The following is a 24,122-nucleotide window of genomic DNA, read 5'->3' on the forward strand; positions in this document are numbered from 1 at the left end:
AATATATTTCTTTAAAAATCTTTTACATTTCTGGTTTTTTTTTTTTAAAGATGTATTTATTTATTTATTTATTTATTTGACAGAGAGAGACACAGCAAGAGAGGGAACACAAGCAGGGGGAGTGGGAGAGGGAGAAGCAGGCTTCCCGCGGAGCAGGGAGCCCAATGTGGGGCTTGATCCCAGGACCCTGGGATCATGACCTGAGCCGAAGGCAGACGCTTAACGACTGAGCCACCCAGGCGCCCCTCTTTTACATTTCATATATAGAATTATGCATAACATATAATAAGTGGAATGTAGATCCACAAAGCTGGTTTAAATAGAGGCTCTACTTCCATCAGTGATAGAAAACAAGATTTATATGGAGACAATTAGGGAATAATATATAATTAAGAGTTAAAATGGTACTTGGTAGCTAGAATAAAGGCTAATAGCAGATTGAAGTTAGTCAGACTGAGATATAAATTCCTGCTCTATTTCTTGCTACTAGCTACATGACCTTAGGCAAGCTGCTTAACACTCTTCATGAGAAAAATCAGAATAACAAAATCCACCTTACAGATTTGGGAGAATTAAATGTAGTAATATTTATAAAGTACCTGGGACACCATCAGGCTTATAATTAAATATTTAATAAATAGCAGTTGATATTACTGTATAATAGTAATATATTTTTTAAATATTTTATTTATTTATTTGAGAGAGAGTGAGAGAGAACAAGAGTGAGCATGAGCTGGGGGAGAGGCAGATGGAGAGGGAGAGGCAGACTCCCCACTGAGCAAGGAGCCTGATCCCAGGACCCGGAGATCATGACCTGAGCCGAAGACAGATGCTTAAGGGACTGAGCCACCCAGGTGCCCCTATATAATAGTAATATTAATACCTAAATTAAAAATGCCACATGAGGTTAGAAGATTTCAAGAGCAGGCAAATTATAAAGCTGTTGCCCTGGAACACTCACCTAGTATCCACATCTATAAAATAGAACAGATAAAACAGAGCCTTTACTGTGATGGCAGTCACTGGAATTCATTGTATTACAGAGACCCCAGCTCTGCAGACATGCCTTTTGGGCCCAGTCCTTACTGCTGGGCTTTGCTTCCTGCAATACCTACAGCTCATTTTTAAATATAAAGCTATACAATTACCCAGATGACATCAAATGAGATATGCTATTAAGACAAATGTGTATAGAACACTAACTGAAATGATTCTTATCATAGAAAACAAGCAGAATTGTACAAAGGGATGAATCTATTTGAAAAAATAATTAAAGTCATAAATATCTAAACCCCAGGAGGAATCTGGAATCACAGATATCTCAGTGGACTGCATAAAAGCAAATTGGACTCTACTTTTTGCAAATGAATATCAAGGGATATTCTGAGAAAAACATGCAGCCTGATAATACAAAAGGATATGTTAATTTTCTCCTTCTGTCTTCCTATCTTTAGAGATAATCTACAATCTCTTACACATAGCAGGCATTCAGTAAATGTTTGTTAAATAAATGATTCCATTAAGGATCAGTATTAGGTTGCTAAGAATACAGAACAAAGAAATAACAAGAATTTCAACTGGAAGAAATAAAGATCATTTAAATGTAATTTGCATGCTTAACATATTAGATTTAGAAAGGTAAAGAGAGTTGTTCAGGGTCACTCAGCTAATCAGTGACAGACCTATAACCAGAAATCAAGCCTTAACTCCCAATTTAACTGGGAGACATATGTGATTCAAATTAAAACTGAAATTGTAAAAATATGTAATGAACTATAACATATCAAGGATTTGTCAGTAGGTTCACATCAAGTAAAGGTTATCGAAAATAAAGCCAGTGCTTCTATAATGTTTTTGAGGCAGTGGAAAGATCCCTAAAGAAGGCATATAGAGATCTCTTAGTACTGATTCTGTGATATAGATCTTGTGAGTCTCACTAAAGGGACTGATATGAATAACTCCATCTAATTCCCCCCAAAATGGATTACATACCCATTATATCTCATGGACTGAGCTAGCAGGTGAGAATACAAGGAGAAATAAAATGCAGGTCATGCTGTGATGGACCAATGTACTGTAGGAGGTAAGCACATAGACTGTTGAGCCAAACTGTATGTTCTACTTGTGGCTTTACCATTTACTAGCTACATGACTTGGAGTGCTTATTGAATCCCTCTTGGCCTCAGTTTCCTACTCCATAAAATGGAAAAAATGATAGGAATATACCTTATTTATAGAGTTATGAAGACTCGGTTGCTATGTATATAGTACTTAGAAAAATGCCTGTCACAGGTCTATAAATATTAGTCATTATTATTAAGCACAAGGAATCTATAGTCTAACAGGGAAAATAAGAATATATATATAAAACTATAATCACCACAGGCTACTATAATGTAAGTTACCAAATTAAAGCATAAAAGTTTATCATAAGTTTTAGGAATCACTTCATTCCAACAACAACAACAACAAAGGTAGGAATTAATGGGAGCATCATTTTCCTCTGAAGGGTGTGATGATGGCAAAAGGAGAAGGTGAAGAGAAAGACCAGAAAAATCAGTAAAATGAGTGACTACTGGATTTAGAAATACGATGATCTAAAGGTCATTTTCAACCTTTTGAGAAATTCACTCCCATGTAAGCTACAGGCAATTATAAAATGGTTGTAGGGAGAAAGGTGAGAAAATATGAAGAGTAAATATGAGCCACATTTTAAAATTTATTTATTGACCCACCACTCACTCCTAGTTAATACAACAAATACAAGGGCATACTACATACAACCCAGCATGGTGGCAGATGTCTACCTGAGGTGTCCCCTCCTCAGAGGTAGACAGCCATATGATCCCTGTCTTTCTAGATCTCAGCATGTAAAAGAGGGTCTTCAGGGGGTGCCTGGGTGGTCCAGTTGGTCAAGTGTCCAGCTTTTTTTTTTTTAAGATTTTATTTATTTCTTTAACAGCAAGAGAGAGAGAGAGCACAAGCAGGGGGAGTGGCAGGGAGAGGGAGAGGGAGAAGCAGGCCTCCCGGTGAGCAGGGAGCCCGATGCAGGGCTCGATCCCAGGACCCTGAAGGCAGACGCTTAACGACTGAGCCACCCAGGCGCCCTCTTTTTTTTTTTCCTTAATTAAAGATTTATTTATTTATTTGAGAGACAGGGACAGAGCATGAGCAGGGGGGAGGGGCAGAGGAAGACGGAGAGGGACAAGCAGACTCCTCACTGAGCAGGGAGCCCTATGTGGGACCCAATCCCAGGACCCTGGATCATGACCTGAGCCAAAGGCAGATGCTTAACTGACTGAGCCACCCAGGCACCCCAAGTGTCCAGCTTTTGATTTTGGCTTAGGTCATGATCCAGGGTCCTGGGATCAAGCCCCGAGTAGGGCTCCATGCTCATCCAGGAGTCTGCTTAAGGATTCGTTCTCCCTCTCCATCTGCCCTCCCACCCACCTTCCCCCCACTCTCACACGGTCTCTCTCTCTCTCTCTAAAATAAATGGATAAATAAATCTTTGGGGAAAAAAAAAAAGAGGGTCCTCAGGAGAGGGAATAACAAATGTGAAGGACCTGAGAAGTCTAGTATTAATGTAAATAAAAAGATAAGACCAAGCCTTAAAGTACGCTGTAAGTGTAAATCATCATAAGAGAAGCTGGGTGCTGGGGTTCAGAACATTAAGAAATAGAGGAAGTATATCAGAAAAAGAAATTTGGTGATGTTAAATATGAGTTCCTACAAAACATGGTCTAAGGAAAGAAAGGGAAGGGAAGGGAAGTAGGGACTTATTCTAGTTAAATAGAATGGGGTAGAGTGGAAGATAATAAACATTGGTGGGAAGGAAGTTGTGAGGGCAGGAATGAAAAGTGGGACACAAATAATCAGGATATACCTGGGCTTACAGTGGAAGAACAAGTAAATGGCTGCCAGTGAAAAGAATTCTCTTAGGTAATCCCTAAAATCTGTTCTACTTCTTTGATTCTATGATTCCCTCAAAGAATAGCAAACGTACATCTTAGAATGTACAACATATGTTTCACTGTGTGTAATTAATGAGCAATACTCTATTCTTAAGGTGTGGCCTTAGTGACCCATTTGGATTTTAAGTTTCTGGTTTCTATAATTAAACACAGCTGCTTAACCTCAATTGTCAAACCAAGGGCCTCAGGAGACTTCTAATTAGCATACCTGCTGGAAATCATTGGGAGTTATGACAAGTATGTGCCACTAATTTCCAAGACTGATTTCATCATTTGAGGCCTAGGAAGTAAATTTAGTTTTGAGCCCTACTAAGTAAATTTAGTTTTCAAGAATAAATTTAGTAAGAAGACAATAAAATTTTAAAAAATATGTCCTAAAAGCATATGCAGACACTATGATCATGAAGTATCTTGTTTGTGATTGTGATGCTGCAGAGCTTACAGCATCCCCAAGCTGGAAAAGCTGTTCAGTATTTGCCACATACCTAGTCAGGTTGGTCTCATTCTAGCACCATGATTTTACATTGGTTGTCACTGGTGCTCTAAGGAGCAGAGCACATCAATCTCATATCAGAGAGCCATATGCTCTTTATGATGTACAAGCTTTGCAAAGGGAACTTCTGCAAGGGCTACAGAAAGTCCTTACAGGGTGTTAGTTCTTAGACTTATTGATAAGAGTTGTCAACAATATCAGCAAAGAAATCTAAGATTTTATTTTCCAAAGTGAGAAAGAATGGGAAAAAAATACACACAAAATACGTCATAAGCACAAATTCACAAAACTCTCCCCATTAGACTATACATATAAGAAAACCAGAGAAGCTTTTTATAGAATTGTAAAGAGTATAGCCCACTTTCTTTTCTTTTCTGAGATAATGAACTATAGAGATTTCTAGTTCCAATTAGGATGTTACAATAGTAGGTTCCATGGCAGACTATGCTCTCACTACAAGCATTAGAGCTGTAGGGAAGAAGAACGGTAAGCCGAAATATCCGAATATCAGAAATGGGGGAGGCTCTGTGAGGGAGCCAATCTGTTACCAAACATTTTCTTCTGCATTAGGGTTGCAGAAACCTATTCTGTGAGGACATGTGCCAATTCTGGGTTCAAGCCGATGATGGCTTGGCCCACAAAGTGGTACACTACTGGGAGGAAGAGAAATCAGAAAAGCTTTTGACAGTCATGCAACGTTAGGATTATTTGATAATTTGGGAATGCCATGAATCCTAAACATGCAATTAGACTTTCCCCATGTTACATTTATTATCTCTCAGGGAGGAGACAGTAACTTGCCAGGCTCTCAATAAAAAGCCTAGACAGGATGCAACAGAGTAAAGAAAATTCAAAGGTAGAGTCTCAACAAACCTTCAATCCATCCCTGATCCAACCTAGACCCAAGCTAGACTGAATAGTACGCCCCTCACCCTACCCACTTAATAAAGAAAGGCATAGTCTTTCAGGTAAAAGATAATGTCTTTTGGAGCTTCAACACAATGTCTCTTTAAACACAAAGCCCATCATACAATTAAACAGTACTAGACATGCAAAGAGGCAAAAAGTGTGACTGATAATCAAGAGAAAAGCAAAGAACAGAAACAAACTCAGAGACTGTAGTAGCCAGCTAGCAAGATAGTCCCCAATGATGCCTGCCTCCCTGTATTTCACCCTTGTGTAGTCCCCTCCCACACTGAATAGTGCTGACTTTGCAACCAGCAGAATTTGGCAAAAATAACAAGTGTGACTTCCACAAGTAAGTCGTAAGACTTTATAGCTTCTGCCATACTGCCTTATTCACTCTGGGGGAAGCCAGTGTCATGTCATGAGGATTCCCAAGTAGCTCTGTGGTAGTCCATGTAAAGCCTCTTGCCATCAGCCAGCAAGGGACTAAAGAGTCCTACTATCTGCGATATGAGAGCACCATCTTGAAAATGGATCCTCCAATTCCAGTCAAAGGTCTAGAGGACTGCAGAACTGGCTGATAACTTGACTGCAACTGAATAAAAGGTATCAAGGTAGAACCATTCAGCTAAGCAGCTCCTAAATTCCAACCATTCAGCTAAGCAGCTCTTAAATTCCTGACCACCACTACTGTGTGAGATATTAAAAGCTTATTATGATTTTTTAAGCTACTAAGTTTTGGAGTAATTTATTATATAGCAACAGATAAATAGATTTCGGTATCTTGAAGTGGAGTCTCTCCATGAAAAAAACAAAAAAATCAGGGCGTGTCTTTGGAAAGGGGAGAGTGCCCAGGAAGCGGGAAGAAGCTGGAAGGACTCTGAGGAGAATGTTAGTGATGTCTACATAGCTTTGAAGAAATAGATAGTAGAAACCTAACGGCCTTTTCAGAAACTGCCAATGGGGGAATTATAACCCAACTTTCTACAAATGATACTAATCTGGATAAAGAGCCTGCAGAATGCTATACAGCTATCAAGGATCAGCCCCAGCTCCCTGGTAACTTTACAGAAATACTAACGGATGTAACAATTCTCCTATGCACACAAGACTATTTGATCATCCCCGGAGAAAATATTCACAAATCATATACCTGATAAGGAGTTAATATCCAAAACTTAAAAAGAATTCAAACAACTCATCCCAGTACTTCCTATCACAGTGGATTCTCTGTCAGAACCATGCAGCAGCATCCAATTCAGAGAAAACATGCTATATCACTCTTTTGCCTAAAACAGTGGCTTTCAGTGGAGCAGGGGAAGAAGGGGTGTTTTTGCCCCTCAGGACACATTTGATCTTGTCTGGAGACAGTTTTGGTTGTTATAACTACAGAGGGGCTGACATCTAGTGAAGAGAGGGCAGAGATGCTGCTAAACATGCTACAATGCACAAGACAGCCCCCTACAACAATTATTGAGCCCCAAATATCAATAATGCAAAGTTGAGAAAACCTGGCCTAGAAAAATCTAGAGTTATCCATTTAGAATTATAGTATATTCATTAGATTCTTTTTCATGTTATACTTTGTAACATTTTACAGATATTTGGCAGCAGAGACCGAGTATGAGGACATTTCTACTCTGACTTGCCCTGAAGAAGGGAAACTTCAATTCTAAGGCCCCCACACTGAAGCCATTAAAGGAGCTGCCAAATACCACCTGTTTATAGACAGAATTTCACATACAGTTAAACACAGTTTCAGAAATCTCCTCTACATTGATTTCCATTTTTCCCTAAGTTAAGAAATGGCAAAGTCTTTGAAATAAGTATAATTTGTTGTGGGTACTTATAAAAGTACATTATGATTTCTAAAGAATCTTGAGAAAATTTTTTATAGAAATATTATCAGCACTTCATACTCAATTCTGAAAAGTATTGTTCCTTTGGTATTAACTAATTTGTGCTTAAAAGACACTCCTATTTCCTAATTCATCTTATGTATTTATTGATGAATAATAAATATACTACTCAATGATTCATTCAAGCCCAATAAACAGACACCAAAGGAAGAAAAGTAGACATGGTTGTTTTCCTGCTCTCATCTAAAATGTGCTCATTGTTAGCTGTTTCTTAGGGACAGTAAGAAGTTTATGTTTCCTAAGTGTAGGCAGAATTTAACATGATACAGTGCTAATTATACAGCAGGATCATCCTACTAGTGATATCCACACACATGCCGTTTGATTTGGCCTCTGTATATATAAAGTGTTAAAAACCTTTATTTTTTTCATTCCTGGTAGCCAATTTTATATCCATTAAGAGAGAAAAGACCATATGACAGTAGTGTGAACTTTTTAGATGCCATTATGGTAAAGACATTTGGATTTTTAGTAAATTTAAAATGCAATAAGATAAATTTACTGTACTATCTTCCAAAGCAAGATATACCAGTCTCTTGCTTTTGTAACTGACTGCATCCAAGCTTGTTTTGCTCTCTGCTCAACAGGCCAATAAGTTGAGAAACAAGATGTCGGGGTAAGGAGAACAACTTTACTTGGAAAGCCAGCAAACTGAGGAGATGGCCAATATTGTCCTAAAGCACTATCCTGCACCCAAGATCTCTCCATGAAACTGCAGCTTCTTTTATATTAGGAAAAGGGGAAGCAGGAGGTGATAGGAGTCAAAAGGTGATAGACATCTGTAGGCATTCAGGTGTCTAAAAGGGTCTGAAGGTTGTGAAACTGTTCTGTCCTTAGTTGATCTTTGCAAACAAGAATCTGGTCATGTTGTTACTATAAATCTTAAACACAGCATAGTCATTTCTGTATATACTTCCTTATCTCCTGAGGTAGGTTCTGGGTAAAGAGTGTTTTTTGCTAATCTTAGTTGTAACATGCCCATGTGCTGGGCTAAGCAGAAGTTTCTAAGCTATAGATCACAGCAGCAGAGGAAATAAAGCAACATGGAATCAGACATGCTAAGGTTTTTTTCCCCTTACACTTTGTTACCTTAAAGTTTCTAACAGACAGGGATATGAAGGATAATAAGGTAAATAGAAATACAGAATAAAGAGGAATATTCTCGATAGAAAAGTTATAAAGTGATCCTGTGTAAATGCATAGAAGTTGAGTTACTTCCTTTAGTAAATTTACTGAATATTGCATGTCATTACAGAATCACAGATTTGTAAGGGATGATAGGTCACCTTGTCATACTCCTTCATCATACTAGTGATGAAATTAATTTGATAGAAATTATTTGACTCCAGTTCTGAAATTCAGGCAGAGACAGAATTACATAACTCGTGTTTCCCAATACTCAGTTCATTAGTAACCTCACACCGTGACAGAACAGTTAGGAAACTTATTTTGGAGACTAAGTTTATACAAAATGCTCACAAATTTTGGGAGGGGACTTTAGGTAACTTTCAAGATAGTATGGAAGATAATGAAGGAGGAAAACAATTAATTCTCTGGATGATGCTAGCAGCAGTTCCTCAGGCAGTCTAGGAATCAGCTCTCTGGGGCTGGGAGGTTGTGAGTGGCAAGGCCTCCAGTGAAACCCAATACCAGTATGCAAACAGGTATCAGAAAACAGTAAGTTTCCTACCAATAAGACTGAAACCCAGATTATGCAGCTCAAAGTTTTCCAATTAGGATGATCCCTGTCCTCCTCCAATATGAGAAGCAGTAGGAAAGCCAGGTTTCCTCCTAGAGCAAACCCTATGGAATATATAGCCCCAACTTGCCCAAGAGAGAAAAGTGCATTACCAGCACCGCACCTGTAAATTTCTTTGAGCCCAACCATGTATTTTCTGTAGCCTTTGCCCCGCCCCTAATTCAACAGAAACACAAAGAAGTTTAAAGAAGTCAAATAATTACATACTATACTATGAGATATAAAGAACAGGATACACATGTACTTGCCTATGTAGTCACTTACATATAGAATATGGCTCTGGCACACTCCCAGGAGAAATATGTTTCAGTCTTACCTCAGGGATATAATGTATTTGTCCATTTCATATAACAATTACCTGTTATGATGGTTAATCTTAGGTGTCAATTTGACTGGGCTAAGAGATGCCCAGATAGCTGGTAAAACATTATTTCTGGGTGCCTCCATAAAAGTATTTCTGGAAGAGAATAGTATTTGAATCAGCAGACTGAGTAAAGATCTACCTTCACTAATGTGGGCAATTATCCAATCTGTTGAAGGCTTGCATTAAACAAAAAGGCAGGGGAAGGATGAATTCTCTCTTCTTGAGCTGAAACATGCATCTTCTCCTGCCCTTGGATATCAGAGCTCCTGGTTCTCTGGCCTTTGGACTAAGACTTAACACTAGTGGCCCTTTAGACTCAGACTGAATTATACCACCAACTTTCCTGGTTCTCCAGTTTGCAGAAGGCAGACTGTGGGATTCTTCAGCCTCCATAGTCACATGAGCCAATTCCTATAACAAATCTCCTCTTAAATATACACTTATATATATATATATATATCCTATTGGTTCTGTTTCCCTGGAGAGCTAATATACCCATGAATGGACTTGCTACAGTTTAAAAGAAAATATATAGGAATCTGAGGTGGGAATGTGGTACGTAAAACAATGCAACGAACTAAGTAAACAGAAACTCCTATCGTGATAAAACTTTCAAGAAGCATTCAAATACAAGTTGTTATTTTCTTATTAAAATACAGGAGTATCTATGTAATTTTTCCTGCCAGTACATTATAGTTAGAGAGACAAGAGATTTTATATGACTACAACAGGCAATTTTGGCAAGTACACAGTGGAGCACAATAAATGTCCTTAACTCACATGGATCTGGGTATTAGCAAACAGAAACAAATGGCCAAAGTAAAAGAAATACAGGTGAGAAAGTATGTATATTAGAGACAAACTAAAAATATATATATATATTTATTTCTGTCTATGTTTTATTTGAATGTATTTTTTTTAGTTTCTCTTTTAACATATGAATCCATTTTTTTTATTATTATGTTACAACATACACTACATCATTAGTTTTTTTTTAAGATTTTATTTGACAGAGACACAGTGAGAGAGGGAACACAAGCAGGAGGAGTGGGAGAGGGAGAAGAAGCCTTTCTGCTGAGCAATGAGCCCGATGTGGGGCTCAATCCCAGGACCCTGGGATCATGACCTGAGCCGAAGGCAGACGCTTAAGGACTGAGCCACCCAGGTGCCCCTACGTCATTAGTTTTTGATGTAGTGCTCCATGATTAATTGTTTGAGTATAACACCCAGTGCCCCATGCAGAACGTGCCCTCTTTAATACCCATCACCAGGCTAACCCATCCCCTCACCCCCCTCCCCTCTAGAACCCTCAGTTTGTTTCTCAGAGTCCATAGTCACTCATGGTTCGTCTCCCCCTCCAATTTCCCCCCCCTTCATTCTTCCCTTCCTGCTATCTTTTTCTTTCTTTTTTTTTTTTTTAACATATAATGTATTATTTGTTTCAGAGGTACAGGTCTGTGATTCAACAGTCTTACACAATTCCCAGCACTCACCATAGCACATACCCTCCCCAATGTCTATCACCCAGCCACCCCAGCCCTCCCACCCCCCAACAATCCAGCAACCCTCAGTTTGTTTCCTGAGATTAAGAATTCTTCGTATCAGTGAGGTCATATGATACACGTCTTTCTCTGATTGACTTACTTCGCTCAGCATAATACCCTGCAGTTCCATCCACGTCATTGCAAATGGCAAGAGTTCATTTCTTTTGATGGCTGCATAATATTCCATTGTATATATATACCACTTCTTCTTTATCCATTCATCTGTTGATGGACATCTTGGCTCTTTCCACAGTTTGGCTATTGTGGACATTGCTGCTATAAACATCAGGGTGCACGTACCCCTTCAGATCCCTACATTTGTATCTTTGGGGTAAATACCCAGTAATGCAATTGCTGGATCATAGGGTAGCTCTATTTTCAAATTTTGAGGAACCTCCATACTGTTTTCCAGAGTGGCTGCACCAGCTTGCATTCCCACCAACAGTGTAGGAGGGTTCCCCTTTCTCCGCATCCTTGCCAACATCTGTTGTTTCCTGACTTGTTTATTTTAGCACACTGACACAATAAATAGAGAACTTTGGGGAACAGAAAGATATAGAAGAATGACAAGTAAAATGACGGTGGAAGATCAATTAAGACAAAGACTAATTACAATTAACTGTTTTTTAGCCTATTCACAAAGTTGTGCCAACAATGCCATTCTCCAATTTTAGGACATTTTCTTTTCTTTTCTTTTTTAAAAAATTTTTTTATTGTTATGTTAATCACCATACATTACACCATTAGTTTTTGATGTAGTGTTCCATGATTCCTTGTTTGTGTATAACACCCAGTGCTCCATGCAGAACATGCCCTCTTTAATACCCATCACCAGGCTAACCCATCCTCCCAGTACCGCCCCCTCTAGAACCCTCAATTTGTTTTTCAGAGTCCATCATCTCTCATGGTTCGTCTCCCCCTCCAATTTCCCCCCCTTCATTCTTCCCCTTCTGCTATCTTCTTCTTTTTTTTCTTTTAACATATATTGTATTATTTGTTTCAGAGGTACAGATCTGTGATTTAATAGTCTTACACAATTCACAGCGCTCACCATAGCACATACCCTCCCCAATGTCTACCACCCAGCGACCCCATCCCTCTCACCCTCCACCACTCCAGCAACCCTGTTTGTTTCCTGAGATTAAGAATTCCTCATATCAGTGAAGTCATATGATACATGTCTTTTTCTGATTTGACTTATTTCGCTCTGTACCCCAAAGATACAAATGTAGGGATCCGAAGGACATTTTCATCACCAACAAAAATCTTGCATGCACATGAAACCTCATGCCCATGAGCAGATGCTCCCCATCCCACCTCACCCCTGGAAACCAACTCACCTATTTTTGCCTCTATGGATTTGCCTAAACTATACATTTTATATAAATGAAATCATACAATAGGTGGTCTTTTCTGACTGGCTTTTCACTTAGCATAATGTTTTCAAGGTTCATCCATGTTATAGCATGTATCAGTACATCATTGCTTTTTACTCCCTAGTAATATTGCATTGTATGGATATACCACATTTTGCTTAGCCATTCTTCAGTTGGATGGACGTTTTGGTGGATTTCACATTTTGGCTAATAGGAATAATTCTGCTATGAACATCAACTACAAGTTTATTTATGGGTATAGTTTTCAATTCCTTGGATATATAGAATTGCTGTATCACAGGATAACTATGTTTAACATTTGAGTAAATGCCAAACTGTTTTCCAAAGTAGCTGAACCATTTTACAATCCCACTAGCAATGTATGAAGGTGCAAATTTCTCCATGTTCTTGCCAAAACTTGTTTTAATCCGTCTTTTATCCATCCTAGGGTGTGTGGAAGAGGTATCTGATTTTGGTTTTGATTTGCATTTACCTAATAATTAATGGTACTGAGCATTTTTTCATGTGCATATTAGCCATCTATATGTGTTATTTGGGTAAATGTGTATTCAGAATTTATTGTCCAGGTGTTACTTGAATTATCTTTTTATTGTTGAGTTGTAAGAGGTATATATGTCCTTATCATATGTATGATTTGCAAATATTTTCTCCCATTCTGTGGGTTGTCTTTTCACTGTTTTGATGGTACTCTTTGAATGACATTTTTTTTTAATTTGACAAAGCCCATTTATTTATATTTTCTTCAATCACTTGTTGCTAAGAAACAATTCCCTAACCAAGTTGAGGAAGATTTACTTCCATATTTTTTCTATGATTATCAGAATTTTAGCTCTTATATCTAGGTCAATAATACATTTTTAGTTAATATTTGTATATGTATCAGGTAGCAGTCAAATTCATTCTTTTGCATATGGATATCTGGATATCTTTTCAAGATTCTCTCTTTGGTTTTGACTTTCGATAGTTTGATTAAAATCTGGCGTATATCTCTTTGGCCCTATTCTACTTAGAATTCATTTAGCTAGTTGGATGTAGAGATTAAATGTTTTTCATCAAGTTTTGGAAATTTCAGCCATTATTTCTTCAAATATTCTTTCCACCCCGGTTTCTCTCTCCTTTCTTTCTCGGACAACCATAATGTATACTTTGGTATACCAGATGGTATTCCATAGGTCTCTAAAACTCTGTTCATTTTTCTTCTTTTTTTTTTCATTTTGATCTTCAGCCTAGATAATCTCAATTGACTTATCCACAAGTTGGATGATTCTTTCTACTACCTGCTCAAACTGACTGATTTTTCCAGAGAAAATTTCACTTCTGTGTTTATACTTTTCAACTCCAGAATTTCTGTTTTGTTCTTTTAAAATGCCTATCCCTTTTTTGATATCTCTATTTAATGATGCATTTTCCTCATACTTTCCTTTAATTTTTTAGACATGATTTCCTTTCTATTTTTTTAAAACATATTTATAATAGCTGATTTAAAAACTTTTCTAGGAAGTCCAACATCTGGGCTAACTCAGGGAGAGCTTACATTGACTGTTTTTCTGTTTTTTTTCCTGTGTATTGGTCAAACTTTCCTGTTTCTTTGTGCAGCTTTATAAATGTTGTTGAAAACTGGATATTTTAATTAATATAATGTGGCTACTCTGGAAATCAAGTTCCCCTTCCTGTCAGGGTTTGTTGTTTTTGCTGGTTGCTATTGTTTGTTGTTGTTGCTCCTGCTGTTTTTGTTTTTGTTTGTTTAGTGGCTTTCCTGGGCTAATTCTATAAAGTCTGTAACCTTTGTCATGGAGGTCATTGAAGTCTTTGCTTGGTTTACTTAATAGTCTCCTAATGATTGACAGGGATTTCTTCTAAATGTCCTAAACCAATAAGTCTCTCAGTCTTTGTTCTTAGGGAAAGTCTTTAACCTTTCAGTATTTTACAACTCTACTTATTCTTTACTTCCTGCTTGCACAGAGTTTCAAGGTGAGCCAGAGATGAGAAATTTGGGCCAAATCAGATATTCCTTAAGCATGCACACAGCTCTGTGTATGAGAACAACCTACTAGATCCCTCAGAAATATGTCAAAGCTCTTTAAAGCCTCCTATGTACATTTAATTCTCCAGTTTTTTCTTTTGAGATTTTTTTTTGCCAGTCCCTTGTTATAACCAACTAGTATCACAGCTTAGGCGACTGCAATGTTAAATAATACCACCAATTGTTTTTAACACACCCTCCCAAGGATAGAGCTTTTCTCAAATGACTGCTGTATTAGATCAAATAAACGCAAGTCCTATGAATGTTTTCCCAGAGTGCTGCCAGACAAGTCAAATAATGATACATTTCTGGGAATGGGACTTTTGGGGAGCTCCAAAATTGTCTGCCTACTCCAGTAAGCACTAGATTCCTGGTTTTCACAGATACTGTGGTTGTTAAATTGCTGTTTTCAAGGTCTCTGTGAACGTGGGGAAAAGATGATGAGAACAGAGCAAATTAAAATGCTACAAAACTCACCATTCATACCAAGATCCAGCCATTAAAAAAATAAATGCTTCCTCAGACCATTACAGGTCTTTGCTAAATTTCCAGAGAGAGTTCTGAAATGGTTGATTTGGGGAATTTTTGCCATTATTCTCATTGCTCTTATGGAGGTGTGGATTTTCAGAGGTTATTACTCCAACATTTCAGAAATGCGTATGTAATCACCTTTGAGGACACTGCTTGGGAACTATTTTCTAGAGATAGATTTTTCAAATGCAATTAAAGATCAAAGTGATTATTAAATATTCCAATGCAGCTGAAATAGAAGAAGCACAAAAGCACCAAGGCAGGTGCCCTCTGCTACTTTTCATCTGTTTTGCATTTTCTTTCTCCCACAACTGTGGGAAACAACCTTCCCTTACCAAAAATTCCTGAGCTATTTGGCTTTCACTCTAGCTCTCAGAAGCAGTTTACTCTTCCTATTTATTCTGTTTCTGTTTCCTTTGACAGTAATTGGTTTGGGTTTTTAACTGGAATGGTAAGTTCTATGAAATATTTTAGTCTTCGGTAAAATTAACCACTTAGGGCTCAAGCCTGGGCAAAAATAGGTCTCTGCATTACCTAGGTAAACATGGGTAGGTATTGGTTTACCTTCTGTTGCCTCCTTTCTGAAATTTCTTCTTTTGAGAAGAGTGATGTCTTAAACAACAAGACTTGTTCATTTATGGATAGGTGAAGAACTTTCCCAGAAAAGACTTTCTTTCTTTTTTTTTTTTTTTAAAGATTTTATTTATTTATTTGAGAGAGAGAGAATGAGAGAGAGCAAGCACATGAGAGGGGGGAGGGTCAGAGGGAGAAGCAGACTCCCCGCCGAGCATGGAGCCCGATGTGGGACTCGATCCAGGGACTCCAGGATCATGACCTGAGTTGAAGGCAGTCGCTTAACCAACTGAGCCACCCAGGCGCCCCAGAAAAGACTTTCTTAACCACAGATCCCTGACATTTAATAGCACCCTGATAGCTATCATCCTTGCTGACTTCACTGTTTGTCATAGCCCTTATCACCATGACATATTACTTGTTTGCTTATTTACTGCCTGTCTTTCTTCACTAGAATGTAACATCCAAATGCAGAGGGACTTCGTTTTCCTCATTGCTTTCTTTACAGTGACTAGGAGAGTGCACCCAGTTGGCCTTTAATACATATTGATGGAATAAATGTTATAAAGGTATCATTTATCAGACATGACTGAAATATGGATACTCCTAAAAGTAAGTCTTTTATATTTAGCATGGGGAGAAATTTACAAAATCTATAGGGAAAAAAGAAACATGTATTATATAAAAAGGAGTTGATAATTAGAAAGAAAATTTCTTTATAAGACCTTGACATTTTATGAAATGTCACAGATTATTGAATTTATCTAAAACTCACAAATGCAATTTGACAGAACTGTATATACAGACATCTGTATTTTTTAATATATGTGTAATGTCTGTGCTTGCAGGTATAACTATGTTTTTGGTTTTCCTCTTAAACCTTTGAGTATAGTATGTTATATGGTGCCTAAAAAATAGAAATCTATTTAGAGATATATTTATTTCCCTGAATTCATACATTAGTTAAATCAATCATGGAATCCACACACCAGGGGCTAATGATAAACTTGAGTTTTGGTTGATCTAATTTTTCTTGATTATAAATATTGGAAAGGGAGTTTGGGAAATAAATAGTAAGAGTTGCTGTAAATTATGTTAAGGGGTGACATTTCTTTTGTGCAAAGAAGAGGATCATTTATAAAAGAGATCTGTCATTGCTTCTCCTTCAGACTAGAGGCAGGCAGGCTTTATTTAATTTCCTCATATACTAGTGACCAAGAAGCAGCAAGGATGAAAAAGAGTTATGGGAAAGAGTTATTTTTAAAGGACAGCTTTGCCATTTACCATCTTGTGCCCAGTAAAGTAGTATGGGACAACTCCAGGTAGCTAGTGGTTTTGCCTGTCTACAGAGATAAGACTAATGAGTCCTCCTTTATTACTGCCAGGTGTTTTGTTGTTGATAAGACCCCTGTGGCTTTTAGAGATCAAAAATGAAGCTACTTCTGATGAAAGCCTTCATTCTGGCTACTGAAACAATATGCCAAAAAATTAAAATACAATCTTCTGACAGTTTTTTCAAACAACTCAAGCCATATCTACTAGACTCTCTTGATTCCTTCAGGTCCAATGCCTGAATACATATTTTTCCTGGAGAAAAGCAATATATAGTAGTTAAGGGCATATGTTTGGGACTCTCAAACGCCTGGATTAAAATTCTAACTCTGTCACTAATTAGATGTCAAATTATTTAACCTCAGTAAACTCTAGTGTCTTTAAGTTGTTGATAGGGATACCTAGAATAAAATCTATGGCAGAATGAATTTAAGAAATCGCTTTAAAAAACAGTGCCCAGCACATTGCAAAGGCTCAATAAATGTCAATTATTATCATTAGTCCTTGCTTTCCATTCTCTCAGCTACTACATTAGGTAAGATCTTTGTTACCTCATGAGCAGGCAATTGAAATAACCTCCTAGCTAGTGTTCTCATCTTTACTTTTTCTCCTCTCTCCACATTTTTCCTTACATTTACATTCTGTAAGAGCATAATTTCAGGAAGAACACAGAGAAAGCAAGAAACAGAATCATAGATCAGAAGGACCCAGAGGGAGATAAAAATTAATAATACATAGCATGTATTAAGCACTTATTCTGTGACAGGAACTTTTAATTAATTAATTAATTAATGTATTTATTTATTTATTTTTTAAAGATTTTATTTATTTATTTGACAGAGAGAGACACAGCGAGAGGCCGAACACAAGCAGGGGGAGTGGGGGAGAGAGAAGCAGGCTTCCCGCCGAGCAGGGAGCCCGATGCGGGGCTCGATCCCAGGACCCTGGGATCATGACCTGAGCCGAAGGCAGATGCTTAACGACTAAGCCACCCAGGCGCCCCTTAATTTTTTTATTTTTTTAAAGATTTATTTATTTATCTTAGAGAAAGAGAGAAAGAATGAGTGGGAGGGGCAGAGGGAAAGGGAGACATAATATCAAGCAGATTCTGCACTAAGTGTGGATCCCCACACAGGGCTCGATTTCACAACCCTGAGATCACGACCTGAGCTGAAACCAAGAGTTAGATGCTCAACCGACTGCACCTCCCAGGTGCCCCTGTGATAGGAATTTTAAACACTGTACAGGTATTTATAAATTTAATTCTCACAACAGCCCAAAGAGATAGATATTAATTTTATCCCTCATTTGAGGTAACTGAGGCACAGATGAATTAAGTAACTTATCCAAGGTCATACAGGTGGTGAGAGGTCATATTACAAATATATAATAGCAAAATGGGCACTAAAATTAGAACAGAGAACCATCACAAAGTCTATCAATCAAGTCTCAGCCCTGAGCTTATGAACGGTAGAACTGGACTCAAATTCATGAACTCTAGATTCAGCACCCGCGCTTTTAACGTGCCACTAGAAATGAGAACATCACTGACAAGGCAAATCATCCTGTAGTTAATGGGACAGTTCAGTTTGGTTCTTGGGATAAGAATCTAATTAGGTAGGTATTTCGAAGCATCAGACAGTGAGGGCCACAGAAAAGGTTAATTCTTAATCATTATTTGAGAACTACTATGTGTATACTGAAAATAGTTTGCACCTCTAAATAACTAAGCAATTTCCAACCACACATGATTCTGGTTTTTAAGAGTTTCTTATAGTTTTTACAGAAATGCAGTAGGAAAGATCTCTAGTTGAAGACAAAAAAAAGCACCTTGTAATTTAATATCATTAGCATCAAGATAACATATCTTGATAGGAAAAGAGTTTTCTAGAACATGGACTTCCTGATTTTTTTTTTTTTGCTTTTGTCAATCAGAAATGAGTATACACAGATTAAAAGTATAATTAAAAAGATATCACTTTGCTATTATTGCCATTTTTTGTGCTATACTAAGTATAGTGTAGTAGTCCTGTAACTCCAAAAGAAAAGTGTATTAAGAAGTTATAAAACAGTCAAATGCAGAATTAGAGACTCATTATTTTGGACATATGATATGATTTTTCTAGAAATTAAGGCATTTAAAACAGGATACCAAATATATGCATACACACATACACATAAATTGCATATAAACTCAGATTTGGATAAATTTAGCCAAAGTTAAATAGGACTAACACATATGTTTAGATAAGTATCTTATATCTTAAACTTTTGAGACTGGCTGGGGCAGATTAGGAAGTGATTAAGAGCAGAAAGCACTGGTGAAAAACCATTGTGAGTATTTTGGAAGCAATCTAGAAGGCCCCAAGAACTAGGCAATTGCTAGCTACTACCTCATCTTTGAGGTTACCAGTTCCCTAGTATCAACCAACATTTATTTAACCGAAGACATACAAATGACCAACAGGAATATGAAAAGATGCTCAATATCACTAATTTAGGGAAACGCAAGTTAAAACCACAATGTGATATCACCTCACACCAGTTAGCATGGGTTTTATAAAAAACAAAACAAAGTACAACAAATGTTAGCAAGGATGTGGAGAAATTGGAATCCCGGGACGCTGGTGAGAATGCAAAATGGTGCAGCCACTATGGAAAACAATAATGACATTCCTGAAAAAATTAAAAATAGAACTACCACATGATCTGGAAATCCTACTATTTATCCAAAAGAATTGAAATCAGGATCTTGAAGACATATTAGCACTCCCACATTCACTGCAGCACTATTCACAATAGCCAGGATGTGGAAATAATCTAAAGGTCCATCAGGGGATGAATGGATAAAGAAAATGTGATTTATACAACAATAGAATATTACTCAGTCTTCAAAAAGAGGGAAATCTGCAATATGCAACAACATGGATGAACCTTGAGGAGATTATGCTAAGTGAATAAGCCAGTCACAGGACAAATACTAAGTGATTCCACTTACATGTGGTAGCTAAAATAGTCAAATCAGAGAAGCAGAGGGTGGAATTATGGTTTCCCGGGGCTGGGAGGGAGAGGAAAATAGGAAGTTGCTAATCAATGGGTATAAAGTTTCAGTATGCAAGATAAATATGTTCTAGAGATTTGTTGTATGAAATTATGCTTACAGTTATCAATACTGTATTGTACACTTAAAGATCTGTTAAGAGGGTACATCTCATGTTAAGTATGTTTACTACAACAGAATAAAAACAAAAGTAAAGAAAGCAAATCAGGAATGGGGATGACAAGCTTGGAAAATCAGGAAAACATTGGGATGTGGAGATACTCTATATTCAGCAGCATTATCATTATCCAATTACTTACCCTTTGCTTTCCCTGTTTTAATCTTCTAGTCAGAACTTCTACCCAAATGCCAGGTCACAGAAAAATCAAACTGTAGAACTAAGAGTTTCAGAGGTAGTTGTTGATAAGGTAACACTGAGCTTTTGCTTAGGAGAACCTGCTATTGCCCTAAAAAATTCAGTAGTTTAATTAGCTTTAATTCTTGGTTAATTGTTGTATATATCACTCAGACTTCAGAAACAATTTTAAGACAGTCATCATTAATATCACTAATTCATGCATAACCTTTAGAAAAATTTAATACGCTTTCATGAACATCATTTTATCTAAATACCAGCCATGGTCAGGTAGAATTATTTCTGATTTACAGAAGAGGATGAGGAAGCTTATATAGGCTAAGCCACTTGCCAAAGAAAACACTAGATCTAAAGATATTTTAGCATTAATTTTAAGCACTTTCCACAAATTTAGGTTGTCTTCTTTTAGAGTGCTTCCTCATCTCCATTCCCAATGGACTCCTCTCTTCCTACCAGCAATTCAATGTCTTTCTGCTGCTCCCTAGCTGTCAATGATGTCCTTGGCCCCTATGTTTGAACCCCATGGAGTCATGCCCTCCAGGCTTTCCTCTACTCTTGCTCCGTACAGCATTGCTTCTCGTACCCTAACTCAATGGGGTAACTGCTCTCTGCTACCCAAAAGAAAGATGATACAAGAAAGTATTCATGAGTTATAAAAGGATGTGGCCTTATGTATTATCCATTCCAAAGTTCACACTGGTATTTTAAGAATTTTCTATGAGCAAAAAGACTTAACATACAGAAGTAATTTAAAATTATGGTACAAGTTTGGGTAATAACAGTGCTCCCTAATCCTAGATGAACTTTCAAATTATTAGGAATGCCATTTTTTCACTTATTTATTCATGATAGTAGAGATCATAATAATCCTAGGATTTATAGAGTATAAAACTCTAATGATCAGCTTTTTGTTGCTAAGTCGTTTTGTCACATAACACACATGAGCAAGAGCCATATTGATTCTAATGCACTTCTTAGAAGGCTTCTTATTCTAAGTCTGGGTCCATGTCACAGCCTGTCATCCCCCAAGAGTCTTGTGTTAGTCAGCACCAGCACAGAAAAATGATGGTCCAGATGTTGGGTCAAAGATCTGCTAAGTACAATGAATCCATGTGCATCAATCACAAGTGGAGAGGGAAGAAGTAGGATGAAAAGAAGTTGAAGGTACATGCAGAGGAAGAAAAGAATGAAAATCAGGAAAGGCATTTTTTGTAACTTTATAATATTTTCTTGTGGAAGAAAGAAATGGGCTCTGAAGACTATTCCAATGAAAAGAAAGTTTTTAAAAAGATCTGAGTAATGTTTACCTTTCTGGATTCAGTTTATAATTCCTCAAATTATAAAATTTGTGAAATCTTCAAGTTTTGAAGTGGGAGAATGCCTTAGTATGCATACTATCCAATCTCTCATTCAATATAAGAACCTGTAGTATCTGTAATTCGTGATCATTCAGAGTCTACTTAAGCCCGTGTTTGATTCTATTGGATTTGCCCCCCTAAGATATCTACCAATTCCCTTAGTTCTGACATCTGAAGCTAAAAGAATAAACCTAGTCCCTTTATCACATATCACTATTTGAAATGATTCAAGGTAATTATCAATTTCCCCTTACCAAGTTAAAGTTGATAATTTTCCTTCCACCATTACACTACTTGTAGTTACTGCCCCCATTTGGATATACAAATTTCAGAATATTTATTTGAAACAAAACAAAACAACAAAAACTCCTTTCTCTGAAGTCAGTCATGCTAAATCCTTTGAATTCCTAATGAAAGAAATCAATAAAGAGCACTTTTGATAGCTGTAGTATAATGTTTAATATAGAAAGACTTGATTTTGTGAATTAAGATTCAACTTCCTCAGTCTGTTCAGTGCTATAACTGAGAATTTACTACATTTTGTGAGAGATAAAAAGGATCAAAGAGTCAGAAAATTCTAAGTAAACAGTAGTTCACACATTTTAATAACAGGTATGTCTTGGAATATTAGGTGCAATGTGAAACTGCTAGCAGTGAAGAAATAACTCCAATTGGGGGAGATGGGAGGAAGAAAAGAAAGGTTTTCACTTGGCAACACACACAAAAAACCAAATTGATTTCTAATTTGACCTTGCCACAGGAAACTTCGCAACTACACAAGAGTTGCCAGCTGAAGAACTTCTGCGACTAAAAGTAAAAAGGCAAGTTTTTCTAGTCAGATTTTTGTTACTATGGAAGAAAAAAAATTTACAGTCTCTCTTAGTTATGAAAATGTAAATATAATCAAAGTAGGCAGCCAATGCCCTGAGGAGAATATATAACAGTACATTTTTCTCCTATGGCTTATCAAATGTTGACCTTGAATAATCCCTTTGAGTGCAAAGATGGGATGGAACAGGGGAATTTATTTGCCAAAAGGTCCTAGATACCCTCTGGGTTATTCTTTCTTTTTTATCATTAACTTAGCCACTTTATTTATTTATTTTTAAGATTTTATTTATTTATTTCTCAGAGAGAGAGAGCATAAGCAGGGGTAGGGGCAGAGGGAGAAGCAGGCTCCCCGCTGAGCAGGAAGCCCGATGGGGGACTTGATCCCAGGACCCTAGGATCATGACCTGAGCTGAAGGCAGATGCTTAACCAACTGAGCCACCCAGGTGTCCCTCAACTTAGCCACTTTAGAGAAGGGCATCAGAGAATATGCCTTTCTTGCTTGCTGAGCAGCTTGACCAGCTGCCTCCTACAGCTAGTCAAGCTAAAATTTCAGTCTCTCTTTCTCGGTCCAAGTTGCCGGACTGTACATTTGTCAGTGCATTCTTTTTTTTTTTTTTTTTTTTTCTTTATAATAAATTTTTTTTTTTTATTTATTTATTTGAGAGAGAGAACGAGAGAGAGTGAGAGAGCACATGAGAGGGGGGAGGGCCAGAGGGAGAAGCAGACTCCCTGCCGAGCAGGGAGCCCGATGCGGGACTCGATCCAAGGACTCCAGGATCATGACCTGAGCCGAAGGCAGACGCTTGACCATCTGAGCCACTCAGGCGCCCTGTCAGTGCATTCTTAACAATTTAAAAACTCACAAGTGGTTTAAACACTTCAACAGAAATATGAATGGCACAATAGTTTTACAGGTATTTCTTGAAAATGATGAGACCTCCCTGTAACTCCTACTCATCGGTTCTTATTTAGTGCTCAGAATTCTTTATTGTTAAGTAGATATAGTATTCTAGTAAAATACTTACAACAATAAATAAAGTATTATATAAAAACATTCTCCGTTCTGTAAAGGTCAATATGGCTATTAGCACCTGAAGAAAAATTAACATAAATAATTGATAAGCTGGATAACACCACTTTAGCCCTATTTTTTTAAAATTGCAATTAGACTTCTATTTTAAACCATAGACATTTTATGGCGCACCTGGGTGGCTCAGTCGGTTAAGCTTCTGCCTTAGACTCAGGTCATTATCCCAGGATCCTGGGATGGATTCCGCATCGGGCTCCCTGCTCAGCGGGGAGCCTGCTTCTCCCTCTGCCTGCCGCTAGCCCTGCTTGTGTGCGCGTGCGCTCTCTCTTTGACAAATAAATAAAATAAAATCTTAAAAAAAGAAAAAAAGAATGGTAGTATAGATAGTTAGCATATTCTTTTTTTTTTTTTTTTAAGATTTTATTTATTTGGCAGAGAGAGACACAGCGAGAGAGGGAACACAAGCAGGGGGAGTGGGAGAGGGAGAAGCAGGCTTCCCGCTGAGCAGGGAGCCCAATGCGGGGCCCTGGGATCATGACCTGAGCCAAAAGCAGACGCTTAACGTCTGAGCCACCCAGGCGCCCCGATAGATAGGATACTCTAAAGACTCTATGAAGTAACTATTCTAGATCCTGAGTGTTACTAATGGTCTTTTAAATGAGAGACAGATG

Source organism: Neomonachus schauinslandi, chromosome 2 (assembly GCF_002201575.2).
Source record: "Neomonachus schauinslandi chromosome 2, ASM220157v2, whole genome shotgun sequence".
Taxonomy (NCBI): Eukaryota; Metazoa; Chordata; class Mammalia; order Carnivora; family Phocidae; genus Neomonachus; species Neomonachus schauinslandi.